This window comes from Synchiropus splendidus, chromosome 7, assembly GCF_027744825.2.
Source record: "Synchiropus splendidus isolate RoL2022-P1 chromosome 7, RoL_Sspl_1.0, whole genome shotgun sequence".
Classification (NCBI taxonomy): Eukaryota; Metazoa; Chordata; class Actinopteri; order Syngnathiformes; family Callionymidae; genus Synchiropus; species Synchiropus splendidus.
Genome location: NC_071340.1, coordinates 19,461,561 through 19,478,169, shown reverse-complemented (window position 1 = coordinate 19,478,169; position 16,609 = coordinate 19,461,561).

Sequence of the window (16,609 nt, the reverse complement as noted above, 5' to 3'; positions counted from 1 at the left end):
ACAGGTGTTTTGGAACAATGAGAAAAATGAAAAGTCAAGCCGATGGAATAAAAACGTGAAACCACAAACAGCCTTTCCTATTCTTGCATAGCTAACCTTCAAATGCAGCTGAAATGTCAACATGAAACAATCTGTTCGAGAACACGCAGAAACATTTGCGACGACTCCTCTTAATGTCAACGTCTCACTTTACATTAGGCAGGGTGTAGAACAAGCAGACAGATAATGTCATTTTGTCGCTCTGCTTTACAGCTCCTCCGTCTTGACAGGGAAAGGTTTGTGTGGCGCCGTCTCTCTCTCGCTACACTTAAAGATCATCCTTAATCGTGGCCAGCGCCGCGCGGATCCACACTCGTCCTCAGTGGGAGACTAATTGCTTTAACTTAACCTTTTCATTAGCGCGGCTGAAACAAGCGGCGGCACGTGACAAAAAAAAAATTGTTTGTATAGCCATGCAGAGTTATGAATCGACACAACCCCGGTGCAGGTAGAGATTTTTGGGGGCTCAGAAATGAAATTAAGAACTTTGAATACGGGGGGGGGGGGGGGACATAAAAAATTCATTCCGCTACTTCTGTCAAAACACTTCATATTCCTGAAAATTCATCTATCATTACCCTCCATCTGCACGCTTTTTTTCCTCCTCAGGTTAAAAAGGGGCTGCGGTTTTCTTCTTCAAAGACATGCAAATGTCTCCTCCTGCTCTGTCTTTTACCTTCATTCCCATAAAGCAGGCTTATTAAATGCATTAGAGGGAATCAAAGTTGAGGTGTGCCGTCAAAGAGGCAGGCGATAGAAGCTCCAAAACTCAGAAGACGGGAGCCCCACTTAGTGCCCGGGCGCCTCTGACTGTACACTGCTTCATTTAGCGCCAATTAGATTTTCAGCCTCCTCTCTGCGGCTCGTGCTCAGACTCGCTGCTCCTATGCTAAATTAAGCGCTAGATCTTCATTGCAGGCTGCAAAGCAATTGATTTAGCCCCTGAATCAATTTATTTCATTAGTTATACATTCCCCACTCCCCCCCAAACACCCCCCTTTCTCTCCCCCCCCCCCCCACCCGCCGCCTCCGCCGCCTCCTCTCAGGAGCCGCCGTGAGAGGAGTGACCTATCTGGGACGGTGACACGGAGGAGAGTGATTTGAATGATAACCAAATAGCAGGCGAGGCCTCTGCGGTGTTTAAAGATCATATGTAAATCAAATGTCGAGGGGGAGAAATTGCTTGCTGGGGTTCTGTCAGAAAACAATTTAGTGATCGTTAAAAGGGAAGCCTCGCCGCCGCGCAAACCTTCGCAAATTAAATCAATGCAGCCACCGGTCTCTGCCCCCTTTCACTTCTATCAAGTCCCCCTCCCTCTGCGCTGCCCCGCTCTCATCTTTTCTTTTTTTTTCCCAGACGCACACACGGATGTATACACAAAGACACAGCAAAGATACCACCAGGGTGAGAGTCTGAAGATCATCGGGATAAAGAAGTGGATGCTTTCAGTACTTAGTACAGTATTTGAAAGTTTCCCTCAACAGAATAAAAGGGTTTCTTTCCGTTAAGGATGTAAGAAAATAGCGATATGCTCAAACGTCACAATATTGTATTAATATTTTTGGCGGAAATATTGCAATACTTGATTGTGTGATATTGTCTTGATATTTTAAATTGTCTATATCGATGTTGTATAAATAGATACTTGGACATACTTTGTGTCATGTTTTATACTAGTAACGTTTTCTTTTTGCACACTGGAGTTGTGTTGTTGAACTGTCACATTTAACTGAAAGTCTAACTTGAACATAATAAACTTGTTTTCATGCACATGATATGGTTCTCCTTTATCTGATTCCCCCCCTAAAATGATGGCTCTTAACACAATACATCGCTGAACTTACAGTATTACAAATATCGGGTTATGTATCATAAAATATTCACCAAAGACTGACTCATCGTCTGAAGTCTCATGGAAGGTGACACCTAATGGAAGGTTTAAGTACAACAATGGACTGACACACTTCAGGTTCCTTCCCATTCTCTTGAATGACTTGAATTCTGAAATATCTGCAGACATGTTGGAAGGGGGCACTATCTTGGGTCCATTGCTGCTCTATTAGTTCACGCCAGAGAGTGCAGATATGCACAGACTGCATTATTCAGAACAAGGTTGAATCATGTTGTTCCATCTGTGTCTCCGAAAGTGCTTTACAGTGAATGGTTCACTGTCAGTTCGCTTTTGGTTCCGCCATAAACTACTACATCTCTGTTCTTCTGTATTTGAATATTTGTCATTGGCCAACCCCAGAGACATTCAACCAAAGAAGTTCAGTGTTCAAGATCCTTCATCATTCACCCACTGGCTCAATTGGAAGAACTTCGGCTTAACAAACCCGACAGGATGAGTCAATGTGAGAGAATCTGGGGACCTTTGCTGAGGCCCTTGCAAATCACCGCTCGAACTCCAGGACTTGTGAGATGGAGAATGGTGAAAACAATTGTATTTTCAACATTTTTGGCTTTTCTTCTGTCCTTTTTACGCAGCTTATTGTGGATGGAAGTATGCAGTTTTCAGTATTTATCAGAGGTACACTTGTTTAGTATTTCTTTAGGGTACATCAATGTACCCTGAACATTGACTCACAACAAATGTTGTGAGTAATTTTCTTTTTTAATATCATTTTTTTTACCTCTTTTGTCAAGCTATCCACCATCCTTATAGGTAATGCGTGTTTTATATTGTCTACTTTAAAGTTGCGTATGTTTTGTAAAATCTAAAAGTGTGAAAATAAAATAAAAAAACATCTAAAAAAAACCTGCCTACCCCGACCTGACTCCATCCATTGTGCCAAGTGTCTTCATCCTACAGATAGATAAACAGTCTTCTCATCATCATTTTCAAGTCAGAGGTGCTGGAGGGGCCCAAATGTAGTCCTCACTAGTACTGCAGACCCAAAAGGCTGGCTAATTAAACAGCCTACGCAAAACAATGTTTCAACAACTAAACAAAACAGCCTGGTCTTTAATTCTTGGGCAAGTGGTTGTTTTTCTTGGAGGCTTAAATCAGCATAATTATCTCCATGTTTGGTGTCAAAACACTTAAATTGTCCTCTTTCACTACACACACTGAGACAACACTAACAACACACTGTTCTCCTTGAAGCATGAATACAATATACAGTCATTTTCCCCGTCGCTCTAAAAACAGCCTCCCTTATGCACGTAGCTGTTTGTCATAGAAATATTTGTCGACATCTATAATCCCAGTTTGCTGGAAAACTGAGTGACATAATCTATCCAGTGGGTCTGCCCATGGCCTCCTCCCATACTTGCCTGAAACACCTCCCCTGGGAGCCATCTCTAAGTTGCAAAAACCACCTCATCCATAGGGTTTAACACTCTCAATGCGGAAGAGTTCTTCTTTGAGTCACTCCTGGAAGTCTGTACTGTTGACTCTATCCTAGAGGCAGAGCTGGGACACCATCAGCTGGGTTCAACCGCTTGTATCTGAGACCTAGTCCTTTCCTTCATGAGCCCATATATATATATGTGCGTAGGAACATAGCCTTATGGCTCAGCTCTCTTTTCACTGACACAGACCTGTAGAGTGTGTGGATCTCAAGTTCGACATGAGCTTCTCTCATGGTCCAGGCTTATGCACCGGTCAGAGCAAACGTTATACAAAGCGAACATCTTTATCTGTAGTGAATCTCTTCATGAGGCACAAGAGGTCATCATAGTATTGTTATTCTGAACCTCTTGAGAACCAAACCTGTGTATGGAATCCACTTTGTTACATTTCTCTGCCGTTTGGGAAAAGAAGAACCTCGCATTTGAATCCTTAAAAACTAGTCAGTTAAACTATAGTTTATTATATGTTGGTAGACTGGTTTCTTATGGAGATTTTGGATAGAATTGGATTTTGCTTGGTAGCTGCTGTACAGAGAATGTTCACACAAACCAGGTCGTCGGGTCCCCTGCCCTTGACTGCCACCTAGTCCTCTTTGCACCCGACCCCTATGACTCCCTCTGTGGGTGGTGGGTCCGCAGGAGGGACTGCTCATGTCGTCTTTTTGGGCCAAGCCCGGCCGGGCCCCATGGGCAGAGGCCCGACCACCAGGTGCTATGATTCGAGCCCCAACCTCAGCCCTGGCTCCAGGGTGGGGCCCCGGCTGCGCCATGCCGGGCGACGTCACAGTCCTTGTTGGTATTATTTTCACAAGGGCTTCTGAACTGCTCCTAGTCTGACCCGTCACCTAGGACCTGTTTGCCATGGGAGACCCTGCCAGGGTCATAACGCCCCTGACAACATAACTCCTTGGATCATTCAATTCCGCGACCCGACTCTGGATAAGCGGCAGAAGAAGGTGAAGGTGAAGCTGCTGTACAACCTCTGAACTTCGCCTCCCTCTTGTTTTCTCAGAGGTGGGTGTGATGTTGTGATATCACAGCAACATAGTGTGGAGAGTGTCCCTGCATGTGGCTAAGCAGTGTCATGGTGCTCAAAGGCGAAAAACATAATGGCCTCAAACAAGGCTCATACATGGTTCTCAACATGTTGAATTGATGACCAGTTGGGTTTATTGTCTGGACTCACAATACAAAACCTAGAACACTTTGCATCATCAACAGCTATCAGCCGCTTTAATAACCAATGAGGCTCAATTCTTGCTGGATTTGAAATGACCAAAAGACGTTTGTTATAAGGATTTAAAGCGTTGCATTTCACTGGAAAAAGATGCCTATTGTATTTGTTGATTTAAAATCCAAAGCTTTTGAGGTCATTGACCGTGTGAAAGGACACTGGCAAAGGCATCATTGAGTAAAGCTAGAATGTCATGGCTTTGCCTGGTAGATTTGGAGGCTCTTCGTGTGATATTGTCAGGGCGGCGAACGAAACAAAGGAGGACAGTGTGTCATGGGCGTGATGACAGGCGTGATAATGCAACATGAGACGGAGGAAGAGTGAAGTCGACCCCACCCTGGATGATCTCACCGTTTATCCTAATGAGATGAGTTACTAAGCAGCGCAGACAGCTTTGGCTACAGAAGACATCACTGCTGCTGGAGTTCTGTAGAAAAATACTCCAGAATGCTAAACCCCCCCAAGAGAGCCACTCATGCTTGGCTCCCATCCCTAAAGCCTGTATGTGTCAATCACAGTCCCCCGGGAGAGGCTGCATGTTTTAGAAGACTTAGGAAATATAAACACGAGGTGGAAAATCTACATTTGGAAGATGTAGGCGACATCACTCACGACGATGTTGGCGGAGTTGTGTGCCAGAGTCGGCTACAGATGTGGCGTGCAGTTGAAAAGCAGTGTGTGTTTTTTTGTTTTTTTTTTTTTTTGCTTTTCGCAGCTCTCCGGAGCAGGAAGGAGATGTGGGTGGGCTCAACCTTACGTATGCCCACATGCACAAACGCTGTGTTGTCTGCAGGGTGTGCCGTCATACATGGTGTCGCGATGAGCGCATGGAGGGAACTACAGACAGAGCCGTGCCATGCGCTGCCTTTGAGCCGCGCACGGCACCTTTGTTGAGGATAACATGCGGGCGCTCACACACACACACACACACACACACACACGCAGTCTCTGCTTGTCAAATGGCACCTGATACCCGCCAGCGTCTGAGAATCAAATTAAGTGAGCGACGGCTGCCGAGGCTCACATCTCTTTTTTTCCTCATCTGCCATCCTTGGGCATAATTAATTTTATCATCAGCCTCATTATTATTGTTAAATTGTTTTTCATATTTCTTCCCTTTCTCTCTCTCGCTCTCTCTCTCTCTCTCCGGCACTTGTCTGCGCGGAATACCAAGTATATGCTAATGTGTTTTGAAGATTGCCAGCGCGCGCTGTGATGGAGGGAGGCAGAGGGGAATGAGAATGAGAGAGGGTCTGAGATGAGGAGCGGATGGGAGATGGAGGTGAGACAGAGAGGAGGAGGAGGAGGAAGAGGAAGAGGAGGAGGAGGAGGAGGGTGTCTGCCGCAGCAAGAGGAGCAATGAGGTCGGGAGGCAGGTGGAGGAGATGAAGGGGTCTGAGGGAGTGGATGAGGAGGAGGAGGAGGTGGAGGGAGCTGTGTTTAGAGGGGTGGGGGGTGGGGGGGCATTAGGTATTCCTCTTGCGTATTTGGAACCCAATTAATCAAGCAGAGGAGAGAAGAGATGCAGAAAGGATGAGATCGCCCTTCACGTTGATGAGGCCTGGCCGGGGCAAACGCTCCAACACCTGAGCTCCTAACAGCCGTGCCGACACACAGGAATTATGGCATTAGCTGGGCTTTTTTTTTTTTTTTGGTTTACGCCAACACACTCGCTTGTTTTCCCTTCACCACTCTGTTTGTGATCATAACAGCCGTCTACTTTTTATGCATGCGCTTTTCACCTTCTCAGGAGACTTTCCACGAAGCGTCCTCGACTGTTTAATGACACTGTTTGCTGCTTATTTGTTAATAATGTTGCATAAAAAGCCCAATTTATTTCCTTTTTTTGAAGGGGGGAGGGCGAGCGTTAAGTAGTGCTTGAATGGGATGTGGTTTACAGCAATTCATTGTCAGTGCTAAACACTGGGAAAATGCATTTAGATCACAATGAAGGTTGCTGCTCCATAACATACAGCAGAGGTGGGCAACTGAATTTCCTAAAGGGCCACATTGGAAACTGTCACGGTTGTGAGGGGCCACCGTCAAAACAAAGACGGCAGTGACTACAAAACATGACGGAAAATATCCAAAATATATACTAAAGTAACAAGGGCAAAATGAATCTAAGAAGGTTAAATGTAGGATAATATGTAAAGAAGTATCAAGTATGAACTAGACGTTCTAGACAAAAAAGCAATTTATTTCAAAACATATTTTCAGTATTACCTCAATGTATTTTTGAGGAACAAGAAAAACACAAAAATGGCCAATGAAAAGAAAAAAATACATGCTATATATACTGCTGAAGTGGTGTTGGTGGTGACTCAAAGAGAAAGAACTAAAAAAGGACATATTAGTTTTAGTGTGACGTTGGGCCACAAAAATACAGACATCGGGCAACATATGGCCCGCGGGCCACACTTTGCCATATGGGGTCCACGACAAGCTTGATAGAGAAAGTATCAGAGATGATTTGGAGGTTTTCGGAGGCCTCTTCTTTTCTCGTGGACCACGGCAATGCAACACAACATTCTCACGGTATTTACAATATTATATACTATGTTACAAGGAAGAATTCTCGAGAACCTTCCCCCACATCCTTCCCACATTTGGGGTCAGGTCTGTGGCAGCCAGAGGCGATCATTAAGAAATCGACTGTCTAACCTACAAAGAGAGACAGAGAAAAACTTCCGTCCCCCGTTGACTTAATTTGATTCCCAACCAAGAATGCCAGCCAATAGCCCACCGGATCTGCATAGTGCTTCGCTCAGGGTCTATAAATATTGACCCTCCATTTCTTCTGTGTGGCGTTAATGAAGCATTTAGTATACCCACCGCATTATGGACGGCCTGTGTAAAGCCACCTCTCTCTCTCTCTCTCTCTCTGTCAATGCCATCCCTTCTTCCTCACACACTCACACGGACACAATAGAAGGACGACGTGTCTGAAAAGGAGGGGAGAGACCTGGAACTCTTGAGGTGATAGTGACCGAGTGATCTAAAAACACCAACATGCACCTACCTAAAGGATTTGTGTTCAAGTGAGACCCCCATTTCAAGCATATTTCTGGGACATAGCAAACTCTTGCAGCACATTTCCCAAAGTGTGTCTATACATTTAAGGAGTCAGACTTCAAGGTGGTGATTCTTAACCATAGGGTTTTACACCTCTGGACTGCGAGACGCTCAGTTTTAATACACTTGCCACATATGGTGGCAGAAGTGTGTCATTTATTTGACTTGAGATCTGCAAATATGTGATAGTTAGCAACTATGACAAAGTTCTTTATCATTTTTTCTTTGGAAAAAAGTGAGCATATTAAAACTGTTCACCAGTTGGAGCAGTTTAAAAAAAAAATTTTTGGCAATACTTTCATTTAGATTTTACTTTTCTTCTTTAGAGTTTATCCATGAAAAAGAACATATTTTATGATATTTAGAAGTTGTTTTCTTACAGTATATTTATTTTATTTTGAATTTTATTCATCGTTTTTCCAGTTCAACAGTTTGCATCAAGGGTATTTTTTAATCTTTTTTTCTCCAGTATATTTGATGAACATGACTTGCACCTGGTTCTGCTGCTGGTTGGACTTTTCCATGACAAATATCTTTACGCTGACCTCATGGTTTCATGTCATTTCACAAGGTTTTGGTTTGTTTACATGCATGGCTATTGAACACATATGAAATCGGTAATTCAGTTCTATTCCTTGAATGGGCCCCGGATCCATTTGCTCTGGAAAAGGTGGGCCCCGAGATCCGAAAGGTTAAGAACCCCTCCTTTGAAGGATTAGTGTCTCAGTGTCACAGTAACAAACGAGGGCTTTTTGCGACAGTGTCACCTTGTTTCTAAAGTAGAATCTTGAACTTAATTGAACAAATAAAACATAATATAAAAAATAATTATTAATAAACTATTTTTTCAAATGTTTATTAATAATACTTTGTAATTGTGTTGTTCAGAGCAAACTTTCGGGGTCTATTCCACGGTAAAACCCACTCAGTCTTAACAAGACACTTGTCAATACCACTGGCTAATATGCTGCAAACACACGAATACGCAGTTTATTTAGGGCAATACATGTTGCCTAATCTAAAATGTGTCCCATCGGACACAGTTTCCGGTGCCGTTCATTCTATACAGCAGGTTCCAATCGACCTCATGACAGTTAACCTCAGAGTGTTTTCCGCCTCAGAGGCAGAATTTGACTGATCACACATGAAGTGTGAAGGACAGTTTCCCAAAACCTCCTCCCGGAGTTTTCACATTGTTTCCCACATTTCTATCCGCACCCCCGTCTGTCACCCCCACTTTTCACCTGTCACACCCCTCACCTCGCCACCAAACGCCTCCTCCATCCATTTTGGGGGGAAAATGAAATAATTTTGTTGTGGGGTCCCCGGGCGGTTTTGTAATTTCATGCCTGTGTATGATAATTTTATGCTGTCCTGCGTCGCGTAATTCAGGGCTGCCAAACGCTGACAGGTGATAAATACGATCTTTTCCGCCCCGTGTGCAACAGACCTGAGAAGAAAAAAAAAAGAGGGGGGGAGAGGCAGGGGGTTTGGGAGAGTTTGCAGGAGGGTGCTAGAAGGGACCCGATTGGAAGATAGTGACTGGGGCCTTGTTGAAGCGCAGCAGTGTCACCTGGGAGGCAGCAACTGCATCCTCTGTGACAAACTTTTCTCTCGCTCGCTCGTTTCCTCCTGTCCTTCCTCCTCTCAGTTTTCTCCTTTCTGAGAGGAGAGGAGCCTTGAGGAAGCCTTGAGCTGCCGGGACAGTGATCGGTTGATTCTGGCAGGGACGCGGGAATCGCAGGAAATAAACAGGCACAGGCAGCATTTCACTTTTGACCACTACAACACTGCGTAGGGAGAGAACATCAAGGATGGTGGGTGGGGGATGGAAAGAAGTGACCCATGCGTGGAGGACTGACGGTTTTCTGATTTGTCTCCATGTGTTCCGCCACAGCAGGACGACGTTATCAAGCGTAAGAAACAGACAGAGACACGCTGTGACCTTTACATTCAACAATACACGGAGACAAATAACATGAATCGGATGCATTCTTTATGCTGCGAAACCTCATATCTGAACAAAAACTGATCATCATTTGTCTGGAATTGTACGAATCTTCAAGGACAAAAGTCCCCTGAAAAGTCAATCACGCTAGCTCCCAACTAAGTGCTAATCAATATTTGTAAGGCGATATTATGACATACTACAAAGTCCCTTTGGTGTCATAAAAAAAAGAGGTATGCCCTGCCCTCCTCAGTTCTTTTAACCTAGTTTTGTAACCAGCCTTTTAACTGTTCAGTTGGAGGTGCGTGGGGCTTCCCAAGCTTTCTGCTTTAATGGTGCTCTTTGATGTGTTGAGGGTTCATGAGCTCATACTCTCACAGTCTACAGAGCCGCCGATCAATCCGGCCCCAATCCTGTACTCATAACATTAAAAGAATCAATGCATGATAAAAGGAATCAAGAAAAAAAAATCTATGAATTAACGAAAAAAATGGGACATTTTAAGAGACTCGGAAAAGCCTATTATGGCGCTGGCGAATTTGAGATTTAATAAACTTATCCCAACAAAGATATGACACATCCGATGATTATGAACAAGGTCTTTACTTTTCTATTCTTTTCTACTTGAAACAACAATTTACAAGTGTCAACAATGTTTATTCAAAAGCTTCCAGTGTCACCGCAGAATTCTGTCTCTATTCTCATAGTTGTTGTAGCAACACATTCATTGTTGCAATAGAGACTCCCAAGACCAGCTGCCTCAAGCCTTGTCACTCGCTTTGTTTTAGTGAAAAGCTTCCAAAAGTGACATAAAAGGCATCTGTTTTACTTATCTTGAAACAAATTTGAAATAATTTGTAATTGAAGTACTGTAGAGGGTACAGTCATACAGAGTCTGATAGACAGGTAGCTGCTTGAGGGACAGAGAAGCTCGACTGGACAAGGTTTGCCAGGATGTATGAAGAGACAGTAGCTCTGAGACGAAGACTGGTAGGTGAGTGAGATGAGGAAGAGTTGAAGATACTCAGGTTTTCATTGGGAGGGACTTGAAAGGACAAGCTTAGAAATGAGTATAGTAAAGGAACAGCTCATATGGAGACTTCGGCTGTGTCCCGTTTCTCTCCCGAACACTAGCACTTGGTTTTGAGTGCCCTCCACTGTGAAGTGCCCTGCGACGACCAAGTGACTTCACTTGACGTCCCTAAGAATTGGGGCAACACTTCATGACGTCACGTGTAAAGACAGGATGTCATTGACTGCCATGCTGTGTTTTGTTTCCTGCATATTGACTGTTGGAGACGTTTTGGAAATGACAGCTCCAATGTTTTTGCAACCTCTTGCATTGGCGCTGATCATCTCACTTGGTTTGGTGAACCAACAGAGAAGAAACGGACAGAGGTGAAGCTGGCTTCGCCGCTATGTTGCGGTGATAGATCTGTTAGAGATATGAGGATGTTAACGTTAGCCTGGATGCTAGCCCACTGTTGTTTGTTAAGAGAACATACTGTTGTAGATACATGTTGCGTTGTTCACGTTGTCGGACACGGTCGACCATTTGGGTCGCTAAGGTGTGATACGAGAGAAAGTATACAAACGGAAGAGTAGTCCACGTTACGAGAATGTCCCTGTTATCCTGGTCAACATTGTTTTTAAATAAAGTACTTTGGTATTCTGGAAATCTATCCACACTTCATATTCCCACTTGGTTTCAAGTCACCTCTAGTTTGAAGGGATCATTTCAAGGCTAGTGCCCTCGGTCTTAGGAGTATTGGGACGCACTACACTTACATGTGAACGCGCAAAACCCAGTGTTACGGTGAGAAATGGAACACAGAATGGCTAAATGGAGATAAAGAAAACAAGGGAGCCAGTGAATGATGTTCATGGATGCAGGATTAGAGGAGGACAGGAGTGACTCAGAAGGATGAGTCTAAGAAGAGGAGGAGACTTCATGGGAAATGCCAAAACGCAAAGACGCAGGTGGATACGGACTGCAAACCTTTGAAACCTCAGTGTTTTTTGTGGTCATAGAATGGTGATCCAAGTTATGTCCCATCTTCCCTCATCCCCACAGAGCTGGAACTGCAAGCGTTGCAACTTTAAAATAAAAACGGACCTTAAAAATGGGTTCACAAGCACCAGGCACAAGCCAGAAGTGTGGCGTCGAAAAAAGCACTCCATCAGCGTGTCCTTCCCTTTAGTTACAGCTAAAAAAGAACTTGACATTCTCACATGGAGCTAATATGAAAATTGAATCTAATCGTTCCTCACACCGTATCAGTAGATACGGCACCGCGGCCAAGAAATCCACTCAATCAATCTGGAGATGTTGGCAAGAGGAGGGGAGTCTGCGCCACCAAGGTTCCAAGTCATTAAGCAGCCAGAAATTAATTGACTTCACGGTGCCTATACAGCTGAGCGTGGGTTTAACCCACAGCCGCCTCCATTAGAAAATGCACTTCATGTTCCCAGAGCCGCAAAGTCGAGGAGCCCCATTCCAGTCAGCAGAAAATGTGTCCTCCTGCACGATGTAGGATGATTCACATGGTGATCAGGTGCTGCCAAAGCAGCTCATTGATACATTGTAAACGGAGGGTTAGTAGTGAACAGCATATCATCTCGGATCATGATCCGCCACATATTTAGACATCGGTATGTCCATTCACTCCTGCACCATTTGCATAGGTTTGTACTTCATTAAGAAGCACAAGATGGAAATTCCTGTTAAGATGTGAAGCCCAGTGATTTGTCCTGTCGAGGGGCAGGTGCACTGACCAAAGTCTGCACACGCACTCGCGCACACACACACTGTCCTCGAGGCTCTTTTTGACCTCTATGTTCGATCAACCTTTCAGAATCCAATCATGCTTAAGTCTCCAGAGGGGAAACAAAAGAGAGGTTGAGGAATAGAGGAAGTGAAGTCGGGAACAAGGAGTCAAGGAGCAACAGGAGCTGAACCCTTTCTGTACAAGTCCACACACGTCATGCTGGGGGTCACAGTCTGGGTGTGGTCGGCTCGCTAGGACATTCTGAAAATATTTATTTAGGGACTCATTTTAGACACAAGTGAAGATGCTGGCATTGCATCACCAGGAGTCTCAGTGTATTATGGGATTTACTGGAGAAGATTCAGTGACTTCATGAAGCCATATGGCTGGTCTTGTCTAACCAGACGGCTGTGTGCCTTACATTTGACAAAGGTCTCCTTTTGACAGTACTTCCATTCACAAATGCCAGCTTCTGCTACACATAAGACAAAGACTAGTTATGCTCACTAGAATGCCTCTTGTTATTGTTCAATATTGCACCTAAGTATGTTATTCCATTGCCGTTTTATATTGTTTTGATTGTACTGTAATATATTTCAGTGACACAAATGGCTTTTGTCATCGCAAATCTGAAACCTCACGTTGAAGTTATTTCCACTATCACTGCAATAAATACCAATAAAGATGCCATTGACGCTATCCTCCATTTCATATGCATTGTGTGTATATGGAGCCTCAATATGCATGTTAATAATATAAGTTTAAATATATTCAGGGTATTACTGAAACATGCTGATTATTATTACCGTTTATAAGGTATTATTATTATTATTATTATATAATAATAATAATAATAAGAAGAAGAAGAATTTATTTTATGTATTTACTTCTTACGAAATGCCTGCATTTGGGTGGAAACAAGATGCATGTTAGGCTGAAATAATTTTATTTATTTATTTACATGGTAACAATGCAATAATATTCATTATGCGGTGTGTCTTTGTCTTTACTTGTTTTTATTCATTCATGTCGGACATAAACATCTGATATGATGCTCTAAATGTTAGACCCTGACAGTGACATGACCTGTGATATGTAGTCACCCGAAATACAGTACAGTCACCCTAAATATCAATGCAGACGTGCTGGACAATGTCCATATCCAGCTGGAGGTTTCGGTATCATCCAATAATTCAGCGACTTAAATGAAAGTCGCATCCACAGCAGGAGCAGCATGTGAGGAAACATAATCGTATAATACACAGCGACAGGCTTAACACGGCTCTCACTGAAAAATCCATAGCGTACGCAGCGAGGCAGAAAAAAAAGTCAATAACGGGACACATCAAATATATTTTGTATGAGGAATACATTCATTTATGCTCTCAGCTTGACCTATATGCTGACAATTGAGCCGGCGTGCCGGACAGATCATTAAAGAGGCGTCCAGGAAAAGTCCCGGTGAGCACAATAAAACAGCATGATTAAAATTCAAGCAAGGAGCCTTGTTATTCCGCCAACAGTGGCGGCCCGGGTTCAGGTCTGGGCTGTCCCAAGAGCGAGTGGAGAACAAGGTCTTTTTCATTCTCCACCTGCACTGTGTGAACCGACTGCTCACACAGTGCAGGTGGAGGTGATGAAAGGGTTCACCTTTGACACCACGTAGGATCCACTCCGTGATTCCTCAAAACATCCATTCCGATTGTTTCGTGTCAAGGATGAGCAAAGTCCCCTGTTCCTGGAAGTTCTTTTTAAAATTTCAATAAATAAGAATGAAGGGGTTTCAGCTCACGTTGGCCTGCCAGCAGCAGAGACCCGATGAAGGCGTGCCGTGTGTACGTGTGTGTTTTTGTGTCCGAGAATAAACATTCTTGTATGTATGAAGTGCGTTGTGTTTGAGGTCCACTGTGTCACTGTGTGCGTACATGTTTGTGCAGGTGCAGTCTGTCAGTCGCAGCAGCTCAGAACTCCTAAATGGATCAGGTCACTGCTGATCAGAGATAATGGTCCGAACAACCTTGACAAGAGTGAAGAGGTCCCTCTACTTAATTAGAAACTTTAATATTTCATTCTCCGCTCTGCCTCATTAGAGCTCTTCCATCACTTCGCCCCGACACACACGCTCACACCAAGGCAAACACATCGCAGTCTTGCTGGCTCCGACTATCCTCACAGGCCACGCTCGCATTTTCAACTCGGATGTCTGGAGAGGAGACGTGTTTTTTCTTTCGACATCACAAGACGTGGGTTGCTGGGCGGTTTTTGTTTTCCCGTCGCCTTATACAAAATTGATTTGTTTCTGAAGGACTGAAGAAAACTGTGAGCTGTGTTTAAATCCGGTCAAGATATAGGAGCAAATGTGTCCATCAGAGTTTATACGACTTTACTCTCATTTTTTTCTTTCAAATTCACCTCAGATTAACTGAAAACTGCAGCGTACAAACACGTGATCTAAAGAGTGGAGTGAGCGACAGCTGCTGCAGAGGACCGCACGGTGATTCCAGCTGAGTCTATATGTACTGTATTTATTTACAGCATCTTCTAAACCAAAATTAGGCACCAGTCTGGCAAGTAAAGTTATAGTTTTAGTTCCAGTAAGAGTTTTCCTTTCTTTAAGGTACAGAAGTAGCCAGGAATTTTTATTTTATCTATGGCTTTTTTATTGGTAAAAAATCTGGTGCTGTCCAAGGTAGGAAATAACAAGTGGGGTTAATTCCAAAGGAAAACCAGTTGTGTTGTGGTTCAAACCTGAATTGGATTCTAGAGGAAATATATGGACAGTATTTTATTTATTTATTTGTTGAGAGCTAGCATTCGGGTTAGACAGTGAAACATCCGCCCAATGCTACAAGCCTCATTCATTGAATTTAGCATTTAGCTCATAGGGTTTCTAAATGTATTTGCTTTATATTTCACATGACATCAAAGAAAGTGGCGAAACACCATGTATAGTACATTCACTCAACATGGCGGCTCAGTGGATTCTGGGCGATGGCATCACAGTCGCATGTCATGTTGAGCTCGCCACTTGCAAAATTTCATGTCTCAGGTCGCGTCCGAGGAAAGTGAAAAAAAAGAATTAAGCTAGCATGTATAGTATGAGGTGAGTATGTTCTATTGTACTGGGTTTTTATACAATATACAGCGTTTTTAAGCACATTTATGAGGTGTTGGCAGGTATGGGTCACAGACAAATGAATGGCATTTCAATTCATTTCAATGGAGTCGTGAGCTCTGACAAAACTCATGAAGGTGCCACTGAATAATATAGCAATCTTTTTATTTAAGTATTCTAGGTGCCACAGTTGCAGCGTATAAAGCATGTGGAAGGCAAAATGTCAGACACCAAACTTTGCCAAACTTTTCTGATATAAGGGTGAATTTCCTTCAGGTTGTCATGCAAGTGAGCAACACAAAGAGTTGAGAATGAAACTCTCAGATAGCTTCACAGTATTATGGTGACATAAGAGAGAGAGAAAGATAAAATGCAGTTGGCAGACATATTTCTCTTATTTGAATTGTTGGATTGAAAATTCATTATTTCCTTTTAGGTCCTTGAAAATTCTGCTGTCATTTCATGCACCATGAAGCCCCCCGGTTTTGTCCCTTCGCATGTCACAGGTCAGAAAATGGAGAAGAGAGCAAGCCTCTATAAACAAGCACACTACCTGTACTTTCATATACAGCTCTTCATTCAGTAGTGTAAACTTATGAGAAACTTTTAGAAGATGACATTGTTTGTTTAGAATTATAACTGAAGCGTGTCTAAACTTACCATATGCATGAAGTATGTGGCTATGAATATGAGAGGAAGTATGGGTTGTGTGTGTGTGTGTGTGTGTGTGTGTGTGTGTGTGTGTGTGCAGGCATGGAGGCAGGCATAAAATATGCAGGATAATTATCAGGAAGGAGGTTGGGCCGCAGATGAAAGGCCTCGTATTGATTCTTGAAAGGACCTGACAGCTCGCCTGAATGTTTTATTTCCTCTGCATTGTTTGTTTTGCATATAAAGGATTCCATTTTCTTGTGAATTTTGATTGCAGTAAAGATTCCGCTCCCGCTGCCTACTAAAGGGCAGACAAGAGCTGAGTTCACCGTTCACAGACAAGGATGTGTGCGACCACCACGGCTGCTGCTTCCTTTCTAACCCCAAACAAAAGACAGACTTGACAAGTTTATGGAAAGATTAT